The sequence below is a fragment of the Megalops cyprinoides genome, chromosome 5, assembly GCF_013368585.1.
Source record: "Megalops cyprinoides isolate fMegCyp1 chromosome 5, fMegCyp1.pri, whole genome shotgun sequence".
NCBI classification, from domain to species: domain Eukaryota; kingdom Metazoa; phylum Chordata; class Actinopteri; order Elopiformes; family Megalopidae; genus Megalops; species Megalops cyprinoides.
The window spans coordinates 19592373-19618297 of NC_050587.1; the positions used below are offsets into that span (position 1 = coordinate 19592373).

A 25925-nucleotide genomic window follows, 5' to 3' on the forward strand; every position below is an offset into this window, starting at 1 on the left:
AACTCATAGAACTGTTTTCTCCTTTCCTCATCTTTGGTTTGTGTTTGAGATGAAAGACATTAGACTACTTTAAGTAGTCTTATATTGTTAGGTAAATGTTTGATTTCAGAAAAGCTGATGTCCACACAGTCCTTGACTGTGGTATGAATTTGGCAATTATTTTATTATTCCTGCGTGTGTCTGTGGTTGGCTGCGTCTTAATTTCTGTAAAAAAAGTGTTATCAAGCAAGCATTTTCAGCTCTGAAATGTTGGGCTATTTATAGTAAGTATATGTGAAAACTGGGTTTGATTATGTACTTTATCCTTGCTAAAACCTGCCTGATTGCTTTGTGCAGTGTGTGCATGTATGAATACACACACATAAGCCAGTATTTTACGTGGTTTATTTAATTTATCTAATTGTGTTTACAGTAATTTTCTACCATTTTTGCACTTTGAGGGTGTTAATGTACTTCTGGGCAAATGTTTTCACAAGTATAATTGCAGAGACTCGTGGGATTGCCCACATCTGTGATGCAGAGTCCAGTTAATTGGGTGATCAACAAATTACTTCGCAAGCTTACATGTCTGGACAATTGGGTTCGTTGTTTCATTGTGGTGCTAAAAGAGCGCAGCCCCCCCCCCATTTTTCCACCAGGGTGTGATTGGTGTGCAGTTGGTGGTTACCATGGTAATGGCCAGCGTCATTCAGAAGATTGTACTTTGCTACTCGTTCGCGAGATGGATTCTGTACTGTGGCAGGTAGGCTGGCATGTTGGGCCCTTTGGGGCCTTAATTCTAGTAAAATCTTACAGTATTGCTCATGTCTACCGTAGTACTGTACATCACCCTGCATATGTATGTATATGTCTGATTAAACAGGAAAAAACGTGTTGCAGAAAAAAATTAGTAAGCATTGGATGTTTTTTTCTGTTGAAAACTGTTCCTAAATTTTTTACCTTAACCTCAACAGCGTCAATGCGCATTCATATTCTCCACAAATAAGGTATTTAATTCCATATATTTTAAAAAAAAAACAGCTCCAAAAACATTTTAAGGGGAAAAAATGTTGTTCAACATTTGTAATATGGTTTTTCTACTTCATCATGGGTCTGTATAAGTATGGTAGTAACTGTGCCTATTCACCGGTGGTTAAAGTATCATAAGAAGATAGGACTTTACTTGCTGCACTCAGGAGTGCTGTTCTACGCATTTTTCAGCCATAGGGAATGAAAACATTTCACCATCAGGACAAAGATCCACAGGGCCACCATCAAATAACAGGGGCGAACCCGAGAGAGTGAGAAAATAACCCTCCAGCCTCATTTCCTCTAATTAGCACCGTATCTGTTTTACAGTAAACAGCTTTCCAGAACACGCTTAATAATTAATCAGCGCTTGTTTTAGGCTGTTAAAATATTTTCAGAAAAGTTTGGTTCAAGCAGGGCCCCAAGTGTCGCTCCAGAGAGTTCCTTAATTAAGTTTTCCATTAATAAATAAACAAACATGAAAAACAAAAACAGCCCAGTCCACTAAACCCCTGCCAGCCTCATGCATTTCTGTGTGACAAGTGGGTTTTTTTAAGTTAGGGAGGTTGTGCGAATTTGTGGTCTTCAAAGCCCGCTCAGAAAGGAGCCTTTTAAGTCCGTCCCTCAAGGAGGGGGAGAACTAGGACTTTGAAATCCTCTCTCTTCTCTCTCAGAGATTATATTGACAAAAATTGGGAATGCTAGGACAAGTGCTTTTGTGCCATGAAAGGTGCTGTTCTTCTTCTTTTTTTTTTAATCACGGTTGCATACCCAACCCATACAGCAAACAAATGAGATGTAACAAGCTTTTAGCATGTGCTAGCTGCTGTAAGACAGCAACTAGAATAAGTGTACATAGGGCTGTTTAAAATCTGTTTTATTATTTTCAGTTTACCACTTTATGTTTTCTGGATTTTCTGTTGTCTGTTTAAAAAGTCATATTTTCCATTTGTAATAATATTTTTTTATTTGATTAATAAGAGAACAAAACACCTAGTATTTTCACTTTGGCTTTGAATTGCCATGTTTAAATTGAAGAAAGAACAATTCATATTACAAATGGAATGAAAATCTGAACAAAATGAAATAGCTTTGATTTGTACTGTTATGATATGTATCTGTTTATTCCTGCAGTTTTAAAGATGTAAGTTTTGCCCTGCAAAATTTGCAGAACTGCACACTGTCCAATTCATAAATGTTATTGGGATACTCATCTGCCCTGAACTTCACCAACGGGGCATTATTTTTTTTATTTACTGCTTTCTTCAAAGCTTCTTTTAGATATATCAAGGTATCGTCTCTGCATGATGGCTTGCTCAAGGACCTGCTCTTCACTTCTCTAATTGGAGCAGAGATGGCTTTGTCAGGACAGTCAGAATTTCTAACATATTGGCAGCATTTCCCAGATGGGGTTTTGTGGTGATTACTTGATTTAGCATATGCCACAATAGACTCCAGATTCTGTTAAATCCCCTGTTTTCTCGTTACATTTGGTTGTATGTATATTGGCCCGTTTTGAACAAATGTTTTCAGTTTAGATTTTGCAGAAGGTTTGATACCTTGCACCCTCCCCCCCGCCACCACTCTCAGTTTGAATCAGTAGCCATGTTTATAACTGAATAATTTTGTCCATGTCTTAATCCAGCAGATCACTAGTGCTTCTCCAAACACTTGGTGCAATCTTAAATCTATTGCTATTGAAAATTGACCGGTCGAAACCCTGAAGTTGTTTCATATAGAACAAGCGGTCCATTTCATTAACTGCGCTATTTGGACAGTAAATGTGGGTTTCTAGCCTTGACCTCCAGATTGATCTTGAGAAAGATCTCCTCTAAAGTTCTCTGCCTTACCCTCTTCGCTGTACACCATAAGAAGCAAAGTATATGATGTCTGTATCCTCTCCTGCAGTCTGAAGTGGTACCAGCATCCCACAGAGGACGAGCCGAGGAACCTCGCCGGAAAGCATCAGAAAGGGAAAAGCAAGAAAGAGAGGTAAGGGATGGGGAGCCAGCCTCAACCACTCATCGCCTTTGCGCGCTCCACTTTAATCAGGGCGAAACGGGAGCGGAGCGCCGGGTATGATCGACGAGGACCCCCGGACGTCCGAGGAGCGGAGATCAAACTGACCCGCTCGCGAGGTTTGCCTAACTCCGGGCCACGTGTGTTTGAAGTTTTGCTCTCCTCTCCTAAGAGCTGTTGGCTCTCCACGGCATCAGGAATCAGACCTCTTGTAGATTTTTGATATCTGTGGGTTTACGCAGGGCATTGATTACTAGGCAACGTGATGAAAGAGCAGCCCTTAAGCACCCCCCCCCCCCACCCCCCCGCTCCGAGAGCTGTCCGTATCAGATCCTATAGTGAGGGTGTTGAGACGAATTACAGAATCTCTTAGTACAATCGCACAAAGGATAATATGCCTTAGTGATTTAAATTGAAGTCAATGGGAGATACATGTGTTTCCTCCATTCTTTTAGGTCGCATGGTTCCCTTTTAAAAATGTAAATCCCAGGCCACTTGCCTGCGCACAATTATAATATGGATTTTTCAGCCTTTTGTTATCTTATAGCAGACCCTTGCTCGGGAAGATTTGGAGCCTTTTTTCTCTGGCGAGGAGCCCCAGGACTGAATGCAGAGAGAGCGTGTTGTGCGAGTGTCGCACTGGGGCTTTATCCTCAAAGCTGCCCCCGCCAGTCCAGGGCAGAACAGACGCCGTGCGGGAAGGCCTGCTTAAGGGAGGCCCAGAATTGGGGAGGGGTGATGATGGGGGGGGCTCTCCTGCTGCCCAAGGACAGCTGGCCCGGGCCCTGTAGACGCGTGACGCTGACACCGTCCTCCTCCGGCTCCCAGAGGCACCCAGTGCCACTGTCTCACTGGTGCAGGGGTGCCCCTTATTCAGTCTCAGCATTAAGGCCCAGACTATATTGGGAACGGCAGATATGTTGCGCTCCTTCTTTTTCCAAAGCAGGCAGTCAAGCTGACCACTATGGGAATCAGTTGTTGTTTTAAAAAAATGTTGTTTAAAAAAAATTTTAGCAAGCCTTACTTTTATTGGTTGCTTAAAAATCAACCCTACATCCGAGTTTTGGCGACAGTCATAAAAGAATGTAAAACGATTGTATGAGAAGTGAAGGAAGAAAAGCGCTTAAATTCTTCATTCAGTAGAGGCAAGGGCAGAGTGTCACAGTGGTGAGACTGAACCCCTCCCTGACTGGATTTTTTTAGCAAGGATTCTTTTAATCCTCTGATACGGGTAAAAAAAAAAAACCTACATGGCCGATTTCTTCTTGGTTTCCCTTGGAAACGGCCGAGCTGCTTGCTAGGGTCGCCACACGCCGTCGTCACAAAGCCCGTCGTCCAGGCGTGGGAATCGCCCGCGGCTGCTGCCTGGCGACCGCTCCGCCAGAGCTGCCTGACACATGGCAGGCATAAACCTCGCCAATCCCTCCGTGGAGCCTACTGTAGGCCCACACCGAGTGGTTCTTTTGTTCCCTTTCTGGCACAGATGAGTCATGTGACCTCAAACTACCCAGTGAGAGAAGCAGGTTTCTGTTGATTTGTAGCAGAGTTCAGCAATGCGAATGAACACCTTGTTGACTATGGAAGGCAGCGTCAACCCTCAGAGTTGTAGCAAGAGTATGATCGTGTCCGTTAGCCTGCAGTCACTATAAGTGCAGTGATGGCTTATCCCTGGCACTGCTGGTGAGGGGGGGGGGGGGGGGGGGGGGGGGGGCATAAGTGTCTTTTTTGCTTTCCTGCCCGTTGCACCTTTCCTTCAGTTGAAAAAATGAGCAGGGGTTTCTCTCGAATGCAAAGTGTTGCTGTCACCATGGAGCTGTTTGATAGACCGTGCAAGTCGGGACATGTCAGAAAGAGAAAAAAAAAGAAACCGTGAAATATTTATTTCTGAACGCCCGTGTGGAATGTAGACATGTTGTCCTGTTTATGAACTTAGCTTTAGAAGACAGGCCCTTCATTGAGGAGTCAAACTTTGTACTACAGGAGAGAGGGATGGTGATATGTGTGTTCTTATAGCATTGTAGGGTTGGAACTGGGATATCAGGCGAGGTACTGTTGCTTTTCCAGTTTCTGTACCACATGACATAACAGATTTTTTTCTTGGTTTTTAAAGTGGCTAGGCATCAGCTGTGGGTCAGCACTGCCAGTTATTTGAGATTCACAGATGAATCAAGTATGCATTTTATTCTTTTTCTCCTCTCTCCATTATAGAAAGTACAATGGACACGTTGATTACAAGCCACTGACCATTCCCAAGGATATTGACCTGCGGCTGTAGACCAGAGCCATCACAGACGTGGACATGCTGAATCCAGGACGAGTCCGTCATTCTCGCGTTTGATCAAAGACGCAGCACAGGCCCAGGTACAACGCCAATGCGCTAAACGCTACCTGGGTAATCCCCCCCGAAAACCCCATTAAAATGGTCCCCACCTTGAAAAGTCCTGATTTTTAAGCCATTATCTCCTCTCCCAGCCCTCGTGCCTGCGTTGTCAGCTCTGCACTACCTCTGCGAATACCAATGGCTGGTGGATTTCACAGTGGCAGCCGCCGTGGTGTACCTCATTACAGAGCTCTACTACAGCCGGGCCGCGCCCAGAGGCGAGATGAACATCAGCGTGGCGTGTTGCCTGCTGGTTCTGGCCTTTGTGATGTATCCTTTTTTTGAGGGCCCCTCCCCAAAACATCCCAAGTTAAAAAAAAAAGATGGCCCCCTCCTTGTCCTCCATTGTCCTTTCAGTCCAGGTCCCCTGCCAGAAGAAACATGAGCTTTACCCCCTTGAAACGCTTTGATCTTTTTTTTAAATGGCACTTAATAGCCGTTAGTAAAACTGGCAGGCCACACGGTTGGCATAAGGAAAATGGAGAGATGAACTCTTGTTGGGCAAGGTATTTCCTCTTTGTGTGTGAGTGGATGTCTGTAGCTCCTGTAAATTTTCGGAACAATTTGGCAAGACTGGTGGTGGCTTTACCATCGGATGTGGTGTTTTGAGGGAGCATTTTTTGTTTTGAGCATAGTCCAGTGAGTATGTACCAATACAGTATGTAAATAGAGATCAAAATGGTGCTCATCATTCTCTTGTTTCATTTTATACATTATTACTGGAATTTTTTTGCTTTGGGGTAAAAGATTAGAAACACTGAGAATTGAAATATCAAGTGTAAATACCTAGTTTTCAGCCTGTCTGTATACCAGTGAGCACCTGAGGGGTCTGCTGTAACTTACTGGGGTGAAACACTCACAATACAGAAGCTTCTCACTTTTCACTTTTGCTATGAAAGAAGGCAAACTGACAGTCTTCCCTGGAGTTTGCATTTGAACAGCATGGGGTGCAAATCCAAGGGTTTTTTTCTAAAGAGTCCACATACAACAGGAAAGTCCCAGACATGCATTTTAAATCTTTACCTTGTTTTAAGTGTGTATCTTTGACATCTCCCATTGCGTATGTCAGGCAGAATATTCTAATAGTGTAACATATTAATGTGCACATGGCATTTCAGAAGCCATTCAGTGCATTTTCCCCACACATTAGACAAGTTAGAATAATGTAGATCATGGATGTGCCAGCTGTGCTGTCTGTATGGTAAAAACCTTCTAAATTACACACACACACACACACACACACACACACGTACAAACACATACACACACACACACAAACTCACACGTTTCCCTCACAAATATTTGTGTTGTGACAATCCTCAGTTTATCAATAAATTCCACCACAGACCAGTGTCATTAATAATGACCCTCTGTAGTTTCCACGTTAAACACTGTTGCTTTGTTCCCATTAGGTGACTGATGCTAGTTTCTGTGTTTCAGTTTCATTAAAGGAGACACTTCATTTGTTTTCAAATTTTTAGGTTTCTCCAATTGCTGAGAATGCCTAATAAAGCTGTGTGTGCTGAAAATGCCTGTTTAGTCCAGGTGCCCATCAGTGCACAGACAAGCGAGATATGAACATGGATGTATGCAGAGGTGTGATGTCAAGGAAACAGTGCTTAAAGGTAACTGGGTCTCTGCCCTACATTTTGGGTGATTTTTGTGAGCACTGAGGCTTCAGCCCCTAGCAAAGTCAGTACAGCTTCCCTGTACTGCAGAGCAGCTTGGTAAAATCCCTACAGCTGCTTTAGTTCAGCTGTATTGGCTGATTTGATTTAATCACTCAAGGGGCCTCCTGATAAATAGTGGTGATGATGCCATGCTTAGCGTCCAGACCTTAGAATGAACACCCCCGATAAACATCCTTCAAAGGCAGTGTTGTGCTATGATGTCATCATGATGTCATCATATCAGCCACTGCAGATATCATGATAACACAGGCGAAGCTGTCTGTGTTCACTTTAGTTATCTAGTTGTGTAGTGTCATCTATTTATTTATATATATTTTAACAGACTGGATTGTGGCCAAATTGGTAAGATGTGTGACCTACAGTACATGAAGTGTAATCTAAGGCTACATTTTTGAAGGAGCATGAAAAGGAGTGCATTTTGAGAGAGCTGTTTTTGTCGTTCGTGTTGGCTCCACACTGGGTCTCACCCACGCAGTCCTCTTGACGTTCGGCTGTGATCAGGCTGCAAAAACATGGTCCTGAGTAAGTGGAACCGTGTTTGCACTCTTACGGTAGATCCCTTTCCGTGGTAAGCGTCTGGCAGATTCTCCCTCTGCGTAGGCAGGGAGTTCAGCATCGTACTCTGACGTGCGTTCAGCCCCGGCTCAGCTATGTAGAAAAAGCAGGTAACTGCGCAGCCGGCTCACGCCCGGCCCGTACCCCCTACTTTCTTCCGCTAACCTGTCATGAAATCACGAGCGTTATCCCAGCAGCAGTCCAGAGGTCCAGTCCGCCTCGGTAGGGGAACGGCGTCGCTGAGCGAGTGTTACGCACGGGGGTTGCAGGGCGTGAAGAATCAAAGATCCAATTTTCACGCCACACCTAACTGATTTACCTGGCAAAAAAAAAGAAGATAGGAGCCCTGAGCTGAGAGCTGATGATATGTCTGTGGGTGTGGGAAGGCTACTTAAGTGCAGCGACATTTATACCTGTCAGACGAACCTGTGAAACTGCTCCCATAGTGGATGGTCAGGCCCCACCTACTGCTTTTGATCTAATGCACTGGACACAGTCTAATGGAGAGAAATAGTGTGGCTATTGTTTCAGCGCTTTTTTCCAACTGACATGTGCCAGAGCACATATAGTATAAATACCTGTGTGCTCTGTAATGTAATATAGAAAGCTGAACCTTCAGCTGTCTCTCTCTCTCTCTCTGTCTATTTTAGTGGCACTAAGAGCTGACGAGAAGATTTCCAGGCCTGATGTTGAACCACAGTATAATCGTGTGCTCCTGACCATTTTTTTATCATGTTAATAAAAACAGCCTCTTTTTTCCATGCCATGGCATTGTGTGTTCAGGAGCACAGTGGAAGGTTTAGCCCGGGGGATGTTATTTTTTTTTTTTTGGTGACTCCTCAGACGGTGATGGGAAGTGGCAGAGGTCCCTGAGGGCCGGAGGCCGAGCGGAGAAAATGCTTCCTCAACCCCCAGCGCGGTGTCCTCGCCCCCCGAGGAGCCGGCTCACTCGCCGAGCCCGGGTATCGCTCGCCGTCAAACACCCCGGTTGACACGCTGTGGCCTCTCGGAGGAGCCTCTAATGAGGGGGTGTCCTCTGAGGAGCGATGGCCACAATAATGACACTCCTTCCACTCCACTAAACAAGTTTACAGACCCTTGGTAAAGATCCTGTTCACCTCTTCGGCAGCGCTGCAATGACAGATTAGCTGCGTTTGTGCTGGGTTACGTGTTGTTAGACCCTGGTTGTTGATAGGATGGGCCGGTGTAGCATCTTTATATTTCCTGGGGTGCACTAAGGCCCAGTTCTTAAACGAGTGGGAATTATTAACAGGCACTCTTATCTTGCTTTCAAGTACAATATACAGTACATTGGCTATTTCTCCTGTATTTCTCATAAAAGTCTCTGATAGACTACCCGACCTTTGAAAAGGGTGTCATACTGTGGTGTGCAGTGTACAGTGTAAGACAAAGGAAGATCACTGTAATAACTGGGTCATGAGCATGAAGTATCTTATTTATCTGGGTCATAAGAAAATCATTGGGGAAAACACTGAGCGATTTAAAGCATAACTCCCAGAGGGCTCTTCAGGGCTGTAGCGGTGAGATGCAAAAGTACGGACAATTGGACATTCGTTCCGCATGTTAAACGCTGAGTTCAGCGGAGGTGAAAGCGGGATTAGATCATCTGCGATAAGAGCAGCGCGCTAATCACGCCTTAGCCCGTTTGGTTGGGCGAGCTTTTGAATCCCGGAGTTCTGTCTGTGCTTGGCTCAGTGCTTTGAACTGGCAGCACACCGTTGCTTACAGCCCCGTAAAGCCAACGCCTCTACAGGGCCGGGAGGAGAGGGGGACAGACGGGAGGGGCAGAAGAGAGAGAGGCTTTCTCCATACATCATGTTTTAAAAGTTCCTAATTCCTTATTTCAGACTCTTTGCTGTGTTGTCGTCTTCTGTACGAAATAGATTCAACCAAGCTGCATTTTAGTCTAGATCTGAGACAGGAACCTATCGGCTTGTTATTTCCACCTCCAGTGTACAGCGTTGTGAGAGAATAAACCTCATCCATTCCAGTGGCATATATGACCTGTGTCAAATGCCTTAATTTAAGGTTCTTAAATTGAATATGTGGAGTACTGTTTTAACTTAAGTGTAAACGCATGGGAAAAATGTGACAGATGTATATTTATATGTGTAGTAGCACAAAAATAGCATTTAGCCTGTGGGGCATAGTCCTTTAGTGGAATGGTAGTGTCACCACGCTGAGGATTGGGAGAACAGGGTCTGGTTCCCCTAGATCTTCTCCTCCCTGAAAACACCCTGGAAATCACTCTTTATGTACGATGTGATGGAAAAGCTTGATTTTGTGGAGGTACAGCTTTGGTGGGTGAAAATGGTGATAGCAGAATATGGTTGGATGCCTTATGACGGAACTTGAAAGAACAGACTGGTCACCAAAATGGTGTTATATTACAAATATGGCACTAATGATTCATTACTTGCACCACTGCACACCTAATGCTATTGAACGCACTTCTTGTAAGTCACTCTGGATAAGAGCTTCTGCTGAATGAATAAATGTTAATGAAATATGTGTAATTTATGAAATTGGGGCTTTTAACATTTTTGTACAAGTATACACGTATACATTTACGTGTGGAAATATTCCTTAATGTTCCCATCTCGCAGAAAGGCTCTCTTCTCCTTGACCCTCTGGGTGGAGAAAGGTGGGGAGAGGTCCCTCTGAATCACCTTCACTCCCTTTTTCTTTGTCAAAGCCATGGCAGTCCTCATCATTACTGAGAATTACTTGGAGTTCAGCCCTGAAGCAGGTGACTGCGATCACAGAGTGCACATTTTTAAAATTTCTGCTTTTGACACCAACACAAACTGCAGAAGAAGTGTTTCAATGAAGAACATTTTCAGTGGAAAGTGGATTGTGCTCTTTTTTTTTAAGACTGTAGGCTAAAAATAGGTGAAGATAGAAGAGATTCAAACAAATGGATTCAAAGACCCATTCTCAAGTTTTTTTTTTTCATTTTGATAATGTAGACACTAGAAGATAACAGAATCAAACATTTTGGCATTCTGCCTTCACTCAGTTATGTTATTGTTGGCAATCTTCATATATATATATAACTCTAAAATACCATCACAGTTAATTAGAAATTAATTGGCAATAAGTGCCTTTGTTTTCAGTTAATGTGTGAAACCATTGCAGTGTGTTGAAGCACACTGAAGTCTGTGAACTTAATGTTCATAAAAATGAATGTAGATGTAATGAGAAAAAATATTTGTTTTCTTTTTTGAAGTACAAAACTGAAAATGTAACGAGGAGGTTCGTAGGATCAAATTCCAGCAGGAGGAGAGAGGCTGAGGCAGGAATGTGAAGTGTCCATGTGTCTGTCCGGCCATACCAGGGCGCTGAGCTTAGCAGGTGGTCTCCTGCTGCTCTCCCAGGCAGCCCGTGCCCCAGAAAGGGCCTTCTCCCACAGAGTCGAAGCCCTTTATTTTCAACAATTTAACCTGTGGGGGGGTCCGGGAACATGGGCATGGCTGCTGGGAGGAGGGTTCATGGGGTGGGGTTGGGGGCAGGCGGGCCGTGCTTCAGAAGCGGGCGCGACCATTTGAAATTCTCCTCCGCAAAACTCCACAGCTACCGCACTGCCTCCGCAGACCTCAGAACAAGTACTGGTGCTAGACAAGTTCCCAAATTGGCCTTATTCTCACTCACCCTCATACTGTGGTAATATAAGATATTTTAGCTGTGATGTGCATGGAGTGAATCACAGCTCTGACACATCTGTCGGAGGTGAATTCTAGCCTGGTGCTGATGGCCTTTACTGGATGGCTCTTGACTTGTTGAAAGGGCCCTTAGCAGCAACAGGCTGAGACCACACTGTGCTATATTCTGTTGTATGGTTTTATTGTTGTATTCAAATATGAAAATAACTGGTATTATATATATATATATAATATATATAATACCAGTTATATATATATATGGGGTTATATATTTATAACGTATATATATATATATATATATATATACTGACACAATATTATATTTGACGCGCTATGCAATTTCTTCAGCTTCTTTTAAAACAATGCATTTTATCATATTCTAGGTTGTAAAATCCACACTGGATGGGACAGTGAGCCCAAAATCACCAGTGTATGATTTACAGTGACTCGTTGATCTGAGCCAATCATAGCATTTTGCTGCAAAGAGCAATGCCTTTTTACTTTGTTCAGTTGGTGATTGACTGTTAGAGGGTTAATGTGGCCTCACTGTCCCATTATGGTGCTGTAGAGGTGTCTGCAGGGGCCCCATATCCAAACTGACCTATAGGCTGATCCTTGTGCTGCTCTGCTCCTTCACTGGGGTCTTCTTGAACTTTTCCACCCTGCAGTTGGCCCAGATGCATCATGACACCTAAACCTGACCTCAGCCAAAGTCCCACTGTAAACTCCTCCCCCTTCACATCCACAATGCTTTAACTCGCTGCTTATCGGGCAATCCCAAAGAGCACCTCTCACATGGCTGTGGGCCATCCTGCTGCCGTGTGCTCTGAGGCTGGCCGTGATGTAGTGCCATTTGCAGGCCTACCTCAGCCTGGCACAGAAAGGCGTGTCGCAGATGAAGAAGGAGGCGGGGTGCATCATCACTGTCGACCTGCAGAAGATGGTGAGAGGGAAGGGAATGGTCCGCCCCCTGTTTCCATGGATCAACGTGATTGGTCCTGGAGTGAGACATAGTGAGACATAGGGCATGCAATTTCCCTCTCATTCACTGCCTTTGTATTATATAGCATGTGTGGTGTGTGTGGGGGTCTGTGTGTCTGTATGTGTGTGTGTGTGTGTGTGTGTGTTTGTAATACATACATAATGCAGAGCTCCCACAAACCTAAATTCGGTCATGTGTGTGGGCCTAGTCATTCCCTCTCAGAGATCAAAACCTTCTGGCTGGAAAGCGCACGCACCGACAAGAGGCCTTTTGATGTTGCATCTCATAAGTGTGACACTTGGGGATCCACAGCACTCAGCTTGATCCTAATAACTGCAAGACAAAACATACGAGCGCAGAGCTCCCTCATTATTACATGGCCTCCTATGGCACTGAAATGGTGTGCGCTATTACATCCAGTCTCTCCGAATTTTCTGTTATTAAGATATGTTCTCTATAATCTTTGTATAACAAAGACTCCTAATTACGCACCCCAATCAGAGGATAGTATAAGGTAGCATTGAATGGCCTTTTAAGCTTTTTGTCCTCTAAGTTTCCTGATTGTTCAAACTTCATGGTTCTTTTTGATCTCTGAAGTCTGTCTGCTTGATGTATTTTGTGTGATTTACTCCTAGGTTGCTCGGGTTTTCTCTTACCTTTGTGTAATCGCTCTTCAGTATGTGGCCCTGCTGGTAGTGTTGCTGCACACAACCGTTCTGCTAAAAACTTTAGGTAAGTAAACTGAATAGAGGGTGTTGATTAGCAGTTGTGGACCTGCCCCTGTCGTCCATTTTGGCTTAACCGGTATGGCTTGCTGTTATGCCCTCACACACTCCGTCCTCTTGCTTTCTCCCAGGTGTCACTCATCGGTTGTGTACTGAGGCCGAAGCTTCCTGCTCCCTGTCTGTGATTTCCAGTTCTGAGGGCTCAGACCCATAGGTGGCCATGGCATCAATGTGTTCACACCACTGCTCTTTTGGGGCCTTCTCTCCTTCCTCACCATGTGGATTGCTGCCTGCATTTTCTCCATCTCAATCTTTGGCCTCTTCTACCACCAGCATCTTACGGCTGCATAGGGGAGGGGCCAGGGGTGGGGACCCGGCACCACCCTACCTCTTTGTTCACTGTGCTACAGTATCAGAGGTCCTGTTTAGAACTGGCCTTTCCTCTGAGGGCGGGTCCTTTTTCCCAGTTTTTTTCCCTCAGAAAGGGAGACAACATCAAAAGAGGAAAGAAAATGTACTTACAAAAATATTTATATGTAATTTTGTATATATGTAAATGTGTGTAGATGTATAAATCTGAAGTACAGTTACACAGAAGGCTTTATCATTATTGTCTGGAGAGGAGGCACTGGAACTGGGTTGCAGAAAGGGCAGGGGGGTTTAAAATAAACGAGCGAAAGGTCAGAGTGTTGCCTTCATGGGCTGATATGGCCTGCGGCGAGCTCAAAGAACAAGCCCGGAAAAGAGAGAGGAACAAGAGGAACCCCCTGCTGAGGTCAAATCACTTGAAGCCCTTCAGATACGTTAATATTGATTATTTTAAATGACTGCACATCTTCGGAATGCGAACAGTGTCTTTTAATACGTATACTTTAATATATACTTTCTTGATTTTTTTAACCATTTTTTTCATAGAGAAGACACATTTAAAGAGCCATATTTAAAGAAATGTTAAGGGATAAGAGAGGAACATTTCGCCTGGGAGCGGAGATGGATGCTGCTGTGTGTTACAGTGAAGAGTAAAGCTCAGGTCGTAGATGAAAGCGTGTGCGTGTTTGTGTTTGTGTCTCTGCGTGTTTGCATGTTTACTTCCCGCTGTGAGCAGGGGCAGAACAAAAAGGGCGTCTTGACCAGGAAAAACATCCGGCAATTCACCACAAGAACCTCCGATTTTTGACCTTGCCCCTCATACCTGCAGGCAATGGCTTCACTTTGTGTCAGAGCAGAGGCCCAGGCACCCTTTTGTTGTGTATCTCCAGCCTGATTCCCTCTGACTCATCTTTGCTGTGTTTATGCTGTTGTGATGCAAGCAAATAAATAAATAAATAATAAAAATTTGCTTTATAACTGACAAAGTCTCATCTTCTGCTCAAAGGCTGCTGACCCTGGAACAAGTTTAGTGTGATCGCATCGTGTTTGCGTGTAAATAAATAGGAGATTTTGTCTGGCTGCTGTCATGATCTTGAAAAGAAATCAGGATGCTTGCGGTTCTGTTGTTCCTGTTGTGAAGAGACCGCAACAAAAAGCCCGCTGTGAATGATTATATGCAGATCCAACATGCAAGCTCAGGAGGTAAAATGCTTGAGAGAACCACTGAGGATTTGTGAACAAGACTGCGCAAGGAGTTAGCATTAAAAAAAGCCTTATTGGCTATGGTCCTTTAAACAAGGTAAACATGCCAACCTACTGTTGTATCTGGGGCTGGCCAGTGTGCTGTCAGCTTGGTTCACTTTGCTAAGGAAGCACCTCCAGGCCATACCCTCAGGTAATGCTGACCTGCAGCTAAAGCGTGTCAGTGGAAGCTCAGCTAAGGAATGCAGTGCCTTAGGTGCTTTTGTGTGGTCATTTTGCAATGGTTTGATTTGAGTAGTGAAATACCATTTTTAAATTCTGTCCTTGGTTGAAAATATGATTGTATTGCAAAATGCTGAATCAATAGCTTCAGACATAGTCTTTAAACAATGTTTTTTCTTTAGAATAATCCCAGTGATGCAGCGATAGGTCAGAATGAACTAGGTACTCAGTGCTTGATGACATGTGTGGTGAATGAGGAAACTTGGGGATGAAAGTGCATGGAAAAAAAGGACATAACTTGAGCAAACTGGACCTGTTTCTAAGGTCCAGTGCTCTGCAGTGACATCAGAAAACTGTTATACTGCAAATGCAGAAATCGGATGTGTTAGTTCTGTCAACAATGAATTTCAAATAAGTGATGAAACACAATTACAAAACATCACAATTACAAAACACGAATGTTAAAGAAAATGATTTTATGAGATTAAAAAACACAGATCACAGAAATCACTCTGTGTCACCCTGTTTGTACTGAAGATCACAGTGTAGATGAGGATGGCGACAGTGATGAATGTACTGCCTTTCTCAGAATCACTTGGCACAGGAGAACATTCCAGAACCTGAAGCCCAGAGTGTCTGTCTGTAAAGAGCAGGTTAACATTGCACCCTTGTCCCTCTTAACACCTGTTTTTGTATTCATAGGAAAACTCCCAAGACCATTAGCACTTTGGGTGAGAGGTTTTGAACTGTTCAAGATGAGGTTCTCCGGATACATGATGACCAAGTATGATTTTTCTGTGCTGGTCCACAACATTTCAAATGATGCCAGATGAGGTTTGACCCAGTGAACAGCAGATGCTGTTTCTGTCCCACACAGTTCATCATGTTTTGCTTTTATTTATTTCAGCCATAAAGCCTCTACATATTTATGAACCAAACTGCATTCACTCGGATAGTTACTGTTTTCTGTCACGTTTGGAAGCCTTTCAGTATTCATGCTGAGTTGGTTATGTTGTTTCTGCTCTTAGTTTTTAATGTTATTTGAGTTTGTTTGTTTGTTTTCAATAATCATATCCATTTGAGTGATATCATAATATGGAGACAGTTTGTTTAAAAGGCATTTTGGATTCTGTGAAATGGTAAAACCCAAGGGCTGATTGGTTGGAAAATTGAGCGATTTCCATGATGAACACTTGAACATATTGTCATATGCTGACTTTATGTGGGAAACTTGAAATTAATTTCAAGCAGCACTTAGATTACATTTGAAAAGTATACTCCTTTTACTTCTGTATGTGTGTGTGTGTGTTTCTGTATATATATATATATATATATATATATATATATGTTTGTGTGTATACTATATGTACTGTATTTTATTTATTTATTGTTTTGCAAGCCTATTGGATGGTTTGTCCAAAGTTGTCCTTCTCCTTCACTTTTGTGTAAGCAGGCAATAAGATATTTGGATGAAATTTTTTTTAAATGATTTTATTGATTTTTCTCCCCTTGTACTGGTTCTGTCAAGCAGATTTTTATTGACCGAACGCTATTTACAACAAGAACATTAAAATTTTCAAAACTTAATGAATACGTATTACAACCAAAGGACCAAATAATGTTTTTTTTTTACCATTAGAATGTCTTTCCTGAACAATTGACTGCCAACTTTTGTGCCATTTTCACCGTGAAAGAAAAAGATAAAGTACTCAGTAGATATACCTGACCTTGTTAATAAAAGTTGATGACTACAAAGAAGACAACTCCGATTTTAAGGTCTTAACTCAGTTCTGTGCTTTTTGATAGGTCCCATCTCCTTTATACCTCACATACTTAAAAGGGTTTTGCCATTTCCCTTGTTAGCTGCACATACAACACATAACAATTAACTATTATAGACCATTTTCCCAAGCTTAAATAGAGCAGCACTCTCAAAAGGCAGATTTTTTGTAGTTCACAAGTAAAAAGAACACACTGAGACACACTATTCTTATTTATTATTTATAATGCTGTAAGAGGGGAATTTAAAGTACAGGAGCTTTAATGTTAAGAAGTGTAATCAATGTTTGCTAGTCAGGAGCTTAAAATTTTAGGTTTTATAATGCACTGCACATCATTTGTAAGGAGCAATTGTATGATTGTACGGCTCTAACAAAGAATGCTATAGAAACTAAGATGTGGCATGACCCATGATGAGTTGAACGGTTCTGTTAAGGCAGGACAACTGAGTGGTGTGATATGGAGCCAAGGGGTCATTAATGCAAACTGAAATGCTTTATTTTAATACAACTGCAGAACTCAAGGGGGATCTTTCCACATACACCAAAAAAAAAAAAAAAAAAACATATGACACAAAGCATAAATTTAACCATTTCACCCACTATTTAGCAGGCAGGTGATAAGATCTTGCTTTATTCACTGGTATTATAATAAACTCTAAAGTTAATTAAACAAACAAATTGGCTATCTGATTTACAGAACCTTGATAGTTTCCTTAATTTATAAATGTAAACCTGTATAGAATGTATTATTTGCGCTGAGGTTGAAAGAATTTGTGTTTGTGTTATATAAAAAGGGGGAAAGATTTTTGCTAGCTAATTAGCCACTCTACAAAATGCAAAAAAAAAATACCATATTATTTTTTAAAAATAAATTCAAATACCAAAAGCCGGATGTAAAACATTGGGTAGTGTGTGTTGACTTAAATATTTGCATTTTTCTTTCACTGTGGTTTTAAATAAAGTGGATGAATATAGCAGTAGTTTCTCTTAAATACAGAGAGTGGGTGCAGTCTATCCAGTTAGTATCAGGCACTGGTGGAAAATATCACAAGGAAAAACCAATTATTTTCAACCTAATAAGAGTGGCTGAAGTCTTTTCAGCATCTCCTATGGAAACCCAACTATTGGTGCGGACATGTTTTGACAGAAAGTATTTCTTAATTGGAAGTAACTGAATGATGTTCATGTCTCATGCTTCTCAAAAAATTTCCAACGTATATCATAATGTTTTCATTCCTTGATATGCTGCCTTGCCTATCAGGGCTCGATTCTGTGTCATTATACTATGTGTCTGTGCAATACATTGTTGGAGGAAATGTTGAACAATGTTAGCTTGTGGATGATTTTGGTAAGATAGGGATGGGCAATAGAACTGAAAGGTCAAGGTTAAGATTTCAGTTTCTTAGTAACAAGAAGTACATTAGTAAGTACATTTTATGATAGCCCGAGTTCTCAGGTATCACTCAGGCTTCCACATCAGTGTAGATGGTAAAATAATAGTTTTAACACATAAAGTACGATGAGTGAGAAATGAGAAATATAAAATGACTCATTCATCACTCCTCAGTCTGCACTTGAGATTTTTTTTCCTTCCCAGCAGTGCCTACCTTTTCTCTAACCAATGAAAAGCTGCATGTTTTTTTGTCTTTTTTCCCCATGGAAATTTCAGTCTGCAATTATACCATACATAAAGTAATTGCAAAATGAAATCTCTCTCAATTATAAAAGAGGAAGCTTACATAAAGGCTCTGCTAAGACAATAGCTGAGGTTGCTGTTAATGTCTTTTGTCGAGGTAGCGAGAAGATGAAAAAAGCTGTCCTTTGAGCAAGGACAAAAACTCACAGAAATGTATAAGGCACTGCATACCCCTCATGACTTAAGTGGGCCACTGCACACAGTCCTAATAAGTGGCAATGATTTCAAATACAGTTGCATGGCTAGTCCTTAACTTTAGAATTTATTTTTTCCCCCTTTAACTCTTACATGATAGTTTATTATTGTAGTTTATTGTGATGGATTTTACGTTTATTATATTTATTTTGCATTTCCAGTATGACTTGCAGAACAATAGAAAGTACAAGAAAGGAGAGAAATAGGTTGTTTACCAGTCAGAATAGAACATATTGCGTGCAACTACCAGAAGACAAAAGCCATTCTATCCAGCTCAAACTCAGATCCCTAAGTGTAACTATATCATTTTCAATCATAGCAAGCGGTTGTTTGCTGGCTGTCAGTATGGCTAAAAAGCATCAGTCAGGTGTGCTGTAGGCACAGGTGTCATAGTAAACCAGAATGGTAAGGTGAAGGAATGCATATGCTGAACAGAGGGAGAGTGGTGGACTGAGGTGAATGAGCTGGCAGTGGCTGTGTGTTTATCAGTAAGTATTTGAAAACCACAAAGACAGAGGCAAAATCATACCAAATCACATTTATTTTAAAATATGAATTAAATGATAGTGACCTAATTTAACAGTACACACTAAAGCAAATTGAAAGAATTGTGTTTAATGATTTTTTTTCTTATTCTTCTTTTCTCTTTTTTATTGTGAGTTGATTATAAAGTAACTGATGTTAGTGAGATGTTAGTGTTGGGTTGACCTACTTGCCTGGATGAGTCAGGGTGAATAAAAGACTACCAATCAAGCTTAAGGTAAGGTAAAAAAAAATTGCAGTCTAATGTACAGTAGCAAACAATATAATAACACATAGCACATCCAACAAAGAAAATTTTGACAATATGATTTTATTTACTCCCCCCTCAAAAAAGAAGCATAACAATAATGTTCATGTCAAAAATAGAATTTAAGCGGGATGCCTCCGGACAGATGGCATTCACTCTGCGTTGCACATCATAAGCTGAGATTGAACAAACATTGTGTACTGCCCCCTGCCGTTTCAGATTGAAATAGGATCTATAGAGGACTTGGGCAACTTGTAGGAGGGGCTACTAAAGAACACCAGCCATCAGCTGATCCTATTATTCAGGCATAGCCACCGACCTGACGTCCAATCGGTGGCAAGCAGCTAGTACACGCCTTCAAATTTCTGATCAGGACAGAACCAAAATGGCCAGTGCTCCTGCATTACTGATATTTACTTCACAGAGGAAATGGTGTTGATACTGCCTTTATTCATGCAATATCCACAATATTGGATTTTCACTAATAAACCTGTTCTAGGTCTTTTTTTGAACCGTTGTGAAAAGTGTTATATCCATTGATGTTGTCATTTATGAAATATATTGTGAGTGAAAAGTAATAAATATAAAGTAATAAATACAAAGAGTAAAATAGTTTGTTACTGTAGAAATAAGTCAGTGAATTATAAATAAAATAATCCACTGGTAATACTGAAGGGTTTATCAATTTGCATGGCTTCTTCAGAAGAGGTATTTATTTTTACATTCAATCAGTGCAGCCATCACTCAGTTGAGGCGATACATGACAACACTTACCACACATTCAAATAAGTATTTAATCCAGACGGATTCATTCATAATGTGGTGTATGCATACTTATGAAGGAACAATGGCAATGCTTTCATTGATCAATCGGTCCATGTCACCATACGGAAAACACTAGGCACAAACAGCTCTTGCTTGGTGCTTAAGGATACCTGTTTGCAGTAAGTATTCTCTGTAACTCAGTGCACATGTAATTTAGCCGAATTACAGGATAATTCTCTAACTGCTGAGCTTTGAAAGAATGAGGGGATTTGTTGGCGTTGGCAGACTGCTGCTTCACATTGCTAAATGCAATTTACTGTACAAAGCTACTACTAAAATTGAATTAAACAGTGGTGAAAAATGACTTACCAGAAATGATGAAATCTCTAGACCACTTATTACACCAGTTAAAATATGTAGTGAAAATAAAATGTGTGAAATTGACTTTTAATAAAATGCCCCCCCCCCCTCCCCCCACCAAAATATTCGTACAGGGTCAATAAACTAACATAGGATTATCCATATGAAATTGGAGGAAAAAAAGGCAGCACACTTTGTAAACACTGGATGTGGGTTTTAAAAAAATCTCTTTCGCTTCATATGAATGACATCCTGCTTTACATCTCTTTGTTTGCATATCTCTATATTTAATCCTTCGACCACCACTTGTCCGCATTTGATGATGTCATGTGTGTCCCGGACATGTGTTTAGTCCCCGGGCGGAGGCTGTGTGAGGTCAGCGGATCGCCGGACATTCATTAAATTGTCAATTGACTGTCCCCAGGGGGTTGTTTACAGGCCTGCAGCCCATTCCACCCTGCAGCAACTCTCCCCCAGCAACAGAGGTCTGCACTTCCACACTGGGGAATGACACACTGCTTACTCACTGGTGTCAGGCACCGTCCACTAATCTTAATACTGTCTGGATGCATAATCAAATTATTTCTTTCTACTCTCAGCCCATCCACATGATGTGTACTCTGCAGATCATATTATATACATCATTTTATTTATTTATTTTTTAAACACAGTTGAGCAGAAGCTATTCTGGAGTGATGCTCGCTTGTACAAGCCGACATCAAACCCTTTGCAGGAAATAATAAGACCCAGTTTCAACTTAATCCAGTGTGGGCTGTGTGGTTTGTGGCACAGCAGGGTTTGTGGTTCACGTCCTCAAACTCCTATCCTCATTTGAAGCCCCCAAAAAGTCAGCGGCACACAATTACTGCCATGCTATTACGTTATGCATGGTAGCTGAGACCAGCGCACAAACAGTTACACAACAAGAAGAAAGAAAGATTTTCCACATGAGGTGTGCTCTGCCGTATGAGGGGAAACACAGTTTTATTGTTTTCTTGATACGTTTAAGACAAAACTGTCTGAGAATGAGGAAAAGAAAAAAAAAGAACTGTGTAACATGCAGAACAAAGGGTCGCCCTTTGATCAGTATCAAGCCGCCAGCTCATAAAAGAAAATAATTACATTTTCAGTTTCCCCCATTAGCCAGGAAATAAGAACTAAAAGCAAAATTCCTTTTGAAGGTGTCTCTTTTTTTTTTCTCCACCCTCTCCACTGACTGCGTGTAACCAAAAGACTATTATCTGTTAAAGGGTAATGCTTATTAAGTCTAAAAAGCATCCATCATTCATCTTGCACAATGCATGCCTGTAAATTATGACATTATCTCTGGGACCATTGCGGGAGGAGAAGAGAGGACAGGAGAGGAGACGAGCGAGAAAAGCAGTCCGCGGTAGCTGGGAAAAGAGAGGGCCAGGACCTTTCCAGTGCGGCCTGTCGGATTCGCTTCCCACATCAAGGGCTCCCCAGTTTCATCCAGCTCCTGTCTGCCGGGGAGGTCGGTGCGGGAGTTTTACACGCGGGCTGTGTGCTCCAGCAGAGGATGCAGCTGCAGCGCCGGACGGTGGGGCCGTCGCCCCCAGGGCCGGTTGCCAGGGTACAGAGGCCAAAAGTATCCGCCCTCGTCTGGTACCCCGGGGTGTTGCTCGGACCCCGGTCCCAGCAAGCCACCACTGGAAGCTAAACGCTGTCGCTGAGATGAAAGGGCCGCTCCCTCTGATCTCAGCGCAAATAATTCCACCCGAAGAGAGAAAATAAAAATCGCACACACGCACGCACACGCACACACACACATACACGCACACGCACGCACGCACGCACACACACGCACTCACACGCACACGCACGCACGCACACACGCACACACACACACACACACACGCAGCCTTTCATGTGGACACTCAATGTTGAAACTTGTGTTTTTATTTGCTATTGAAATATGGGGGTCTTTTCACTGTGCATTCCCATACATATCAATGCAAATCAGCACTGTGGGGATAAGTGCACTCCCCATTCATTTAGTTCCCCGGCTTTGTTCATCCCTGCTTTCATGTCACAAGGTACCACACAATGAACATCAAACACATATTTAGGGTAACTTAACTTTGAATTAATTGTATGAAGTCTACTCACTTTAATAATTATGTGTCACCCACACACAGATCATTTTCTTGAAAGTGTTACTGCTCCAGCATGGGTTTTGATACATACATGGCTGCAGGCACAAATATAATATCTCCAGCTAGTGAGTCTAAGTAGGTCACCTCTTAATAATGAAAATATACTCAATTATTTCTATGGCCATATATACTATAATTATGGAACTGTTTATTTGGCATGCTAAGTTAAAAGAGAAGTCAAAATGGCAAATCCTGTCAGAGTAAATTATTATGCACTGTTATGTTTAATTTAAAGCTGAAGTTCATCTCAGTACATTTAAAAAAAAAAACTCTAAGGTGCCAAATGAAATATCATGGTGTTTTGAAATGCACAGGTGCTACGGCCATAGGATACATGGCATAATTCTGTAAGACTCTCATGAACACTTTACATCCAAAATGAAAGGACAATAAAAATCTGAATTCTTTTAAAAAGCAATTTATTTACATTTATCCCATGCAAATTCACAGAGTTCTAAGGCTGTTCCGTTAAAATAGCTGTTACATGACAGAATGTGAATGAAACCTAACATACATGCAAAAATAAGCTTCATTTTTGGGAGTGTTTCAGCAAATACAGAGTCAGTAAAACCAACTGTATTTAGATTATTTCCCATTGTGTTTTCATATTATTTAAACATCATTTTTTTTATTTCTAATGTCATTGTAGTGCAGAATTAAATATGCCATTTCTCACATTGTGTTTCTATAGAATGAGCATGTTTTTCTGTAATTCAAATAATAGGTAGATTGAACTTATGATCTACTTCAACCTCTGACAGTCTGTTACTTATGCATGTGAACTTCTGTTCTGATCTTCTGAGAAAATACAAAACCATTGCATTTAGAAACAAAAATGACCTCCTTATGAAGAACTGCATTTTGTTTTTTTGTTTTTGCTCATGTAACACCATATCAGAAATTATCCATAAGTGTGTCATAACATAACAATGGTCCCTAAATATAAATATACAGCCAGAAGATGGCCATTCTATGTTCAAGAGGGACACCCCAAGCCCCACACACACACACACACACACACAGGCACACACACACTCTCACCCTGCAATGTGTAACCTAGCAACTACTTAATTAAAATGGTGTCTGCTATTTTCAAGGATGTGTTGCTTTGTTTGTTTTAGAATTTCCTCTGGTCCCAGTATTTTAAGGGCACCATGAATTAGAATCCGATTCACACCTGCCACTCTGTAATTTTGCCCCTTTTCAGATTGTTTTTTTGTGGGCTTATTTTTATTATCAATTCCCTGCTGTGCTTCAGAAAATCAAGAGAGCTTTTAATCTACCTAGGGTGATTTGCTAGTCATCAACATTCAAGAATAATCAGTCACATGCAAACGATGACAGATATGCCGATTGGCTCCATGTGGCCTTGACGTTACAATTCTGCATCCACCCAAAAGGGCAGCACTGAGGGTGTCACAGTTTGGAGCTCAGAGCTATTACTATGAGAAGTGTTCCCGAACACGATTATTTTTGTCTTTCTCACATATTTATATTTTTGTCACCCTCCATATAAGAACCAGAAGTAACACATTTTACATGCTCTTAATATGGTTGTCTCTGTCAATGACTTGAAGGACATCTTTAATGAAAACCACATGCCCCCTTACAAGAAACCAGTGTGTGGTCATTTCTTCCCCTCAATGTCTCCACTACCAAGTACAGTGGAACTTGCCTCAGCCTACCCCCAAGACTGGGTAGTTCAGAATAACCTACACAGGTTGTTCTGGCCAGGCTGTACTGTACAGTGGTCAGACATGGCGGGCATTCCTCTGTACGTTACAGAGACGTCTGTAGCGCAACGTCAGCAGCTGAACTTTACGCACACTCACGCGATAACCCCGGGGTCATGCAGTCCCGCAGTCTGCTGCCTGAAGTGGGCAATTATCCAAGAAAATGACTTTGCTCTTTACAGGAAGATGAACACCCTCTGGTTTCACACACATTAAGTTATTACAGTATTTGGAGGGCCATTACACCTGAATGTTTGAGTTGTTGTTTGTCATTAAAGTCTATAACAGTCATTTCACACTCATTTTTCACACTTTAAGCTCCTCCCTTCAACAATAAAAAAAATCTTAATTTCGTCATTTTAATCTCAGTTTTGAAATACACCAATGGATTACTCATAAAATTCAGACTATGTATGTTTATCTCTAAGAGCATCACCGATGTTATTCTCTTTGCCAAGAAAAAAAGACAACCGATCTTTTCAGAGATTATGTTGTACTTGACCACATATGAATGCCGGGCTTTTATACTTAAATAAGCACACCAATTTCTCCCCAGCCCATGCATTTGTGCATTAACATTTTCCCATAATTCCCACTTTTCAAGGCTTTTCTATTTGCCTCTGCATAAAAACAATGTACCATACACCTCTTGCTTCCCATACATTCATTTAAATGCTGTGCTTCTTTCATCTTAGATAGGCCTCTGCATTTATTAGCAGCCCAGCCTTTTAACCTAAAATGGCTTGTGTGCCGTATTGAGCGGTACCGTGAGGAAGGCCGAGACAGAGCAATTAGCAGACGTGTAAGGCAGCCCAGGGAGCCAGCCCTCGTTTCAGAAACTGTCAGTCAGGGAACATCCGCGACTCCTCCGTTCAAGAAATACAGCTCACACTGAGGCTGATGAGGGGGCAGTCAAATTCATCTCCCAGGAATACTAAAAAAAAAAAGAAAAAAAGATCACGTTCTGGCCCTTGTGGAACAAGAAAGGAAATCCCAATCGAATGATGTAACCTGTCTTTCCTGCAAATAAAAGTACCCTTCTGGGATTCGCGTCAGTTTTAATTTTCTCCCGCCTGCTCCTCAGGAGGGACCTGGATGCAATTACCACAGGACCCGACATTTTTAGGAAAGAGTGGAAAATTGGTTTAATGATCATAACTCTAAATTGGTACAAAATGGAAATGACCTGCACTCCAGGTAAAGGCGGTCTTTGCAGACATTGAAATCTCATTCGTATTCACACACTTTCGCTGCGTATCCAACTTTGCCTCGCTCCCAGGCCCACTTGGACGTTTCTATTGTAATACAGCTAGCACCTGAGGAAAGGCGGAACAGCGCGAGGCAAAATCACATTTCAGTTTTTCAGTTCAGTTTGAGGAGCACACTGAAAGAACCACACTGAACAAAGATACTAGCTGTAGCATTATCTGTATGTGCTCTGCAGCTGACTGCAAGAATAAGAGTCACATGCTGTAGCTACAGTAGCTGATGGTGTGTGTGCGTGACTACATTGATCATGTCAAATGTGCTTGAAACTAAAATAAAACAAACAAAAACATATGTCCCCAACAAACAACAACAAAATCATCAA

The 25925-nt window shown here is 41.8% G+C and overlaps 1 pseudogene; it reads left to right on the forward strand.

Moving 5' to 3' along the window:
- The first annotated feature begins 644 nt into the window (after positions 1-644).
- LOC118777670 lies at positions 645-22105 on the forward strand (annotated as a pseudogene).
- The last annotated feature ends 3820 nt before the right edge of the window (positions 22106-25925 follow it).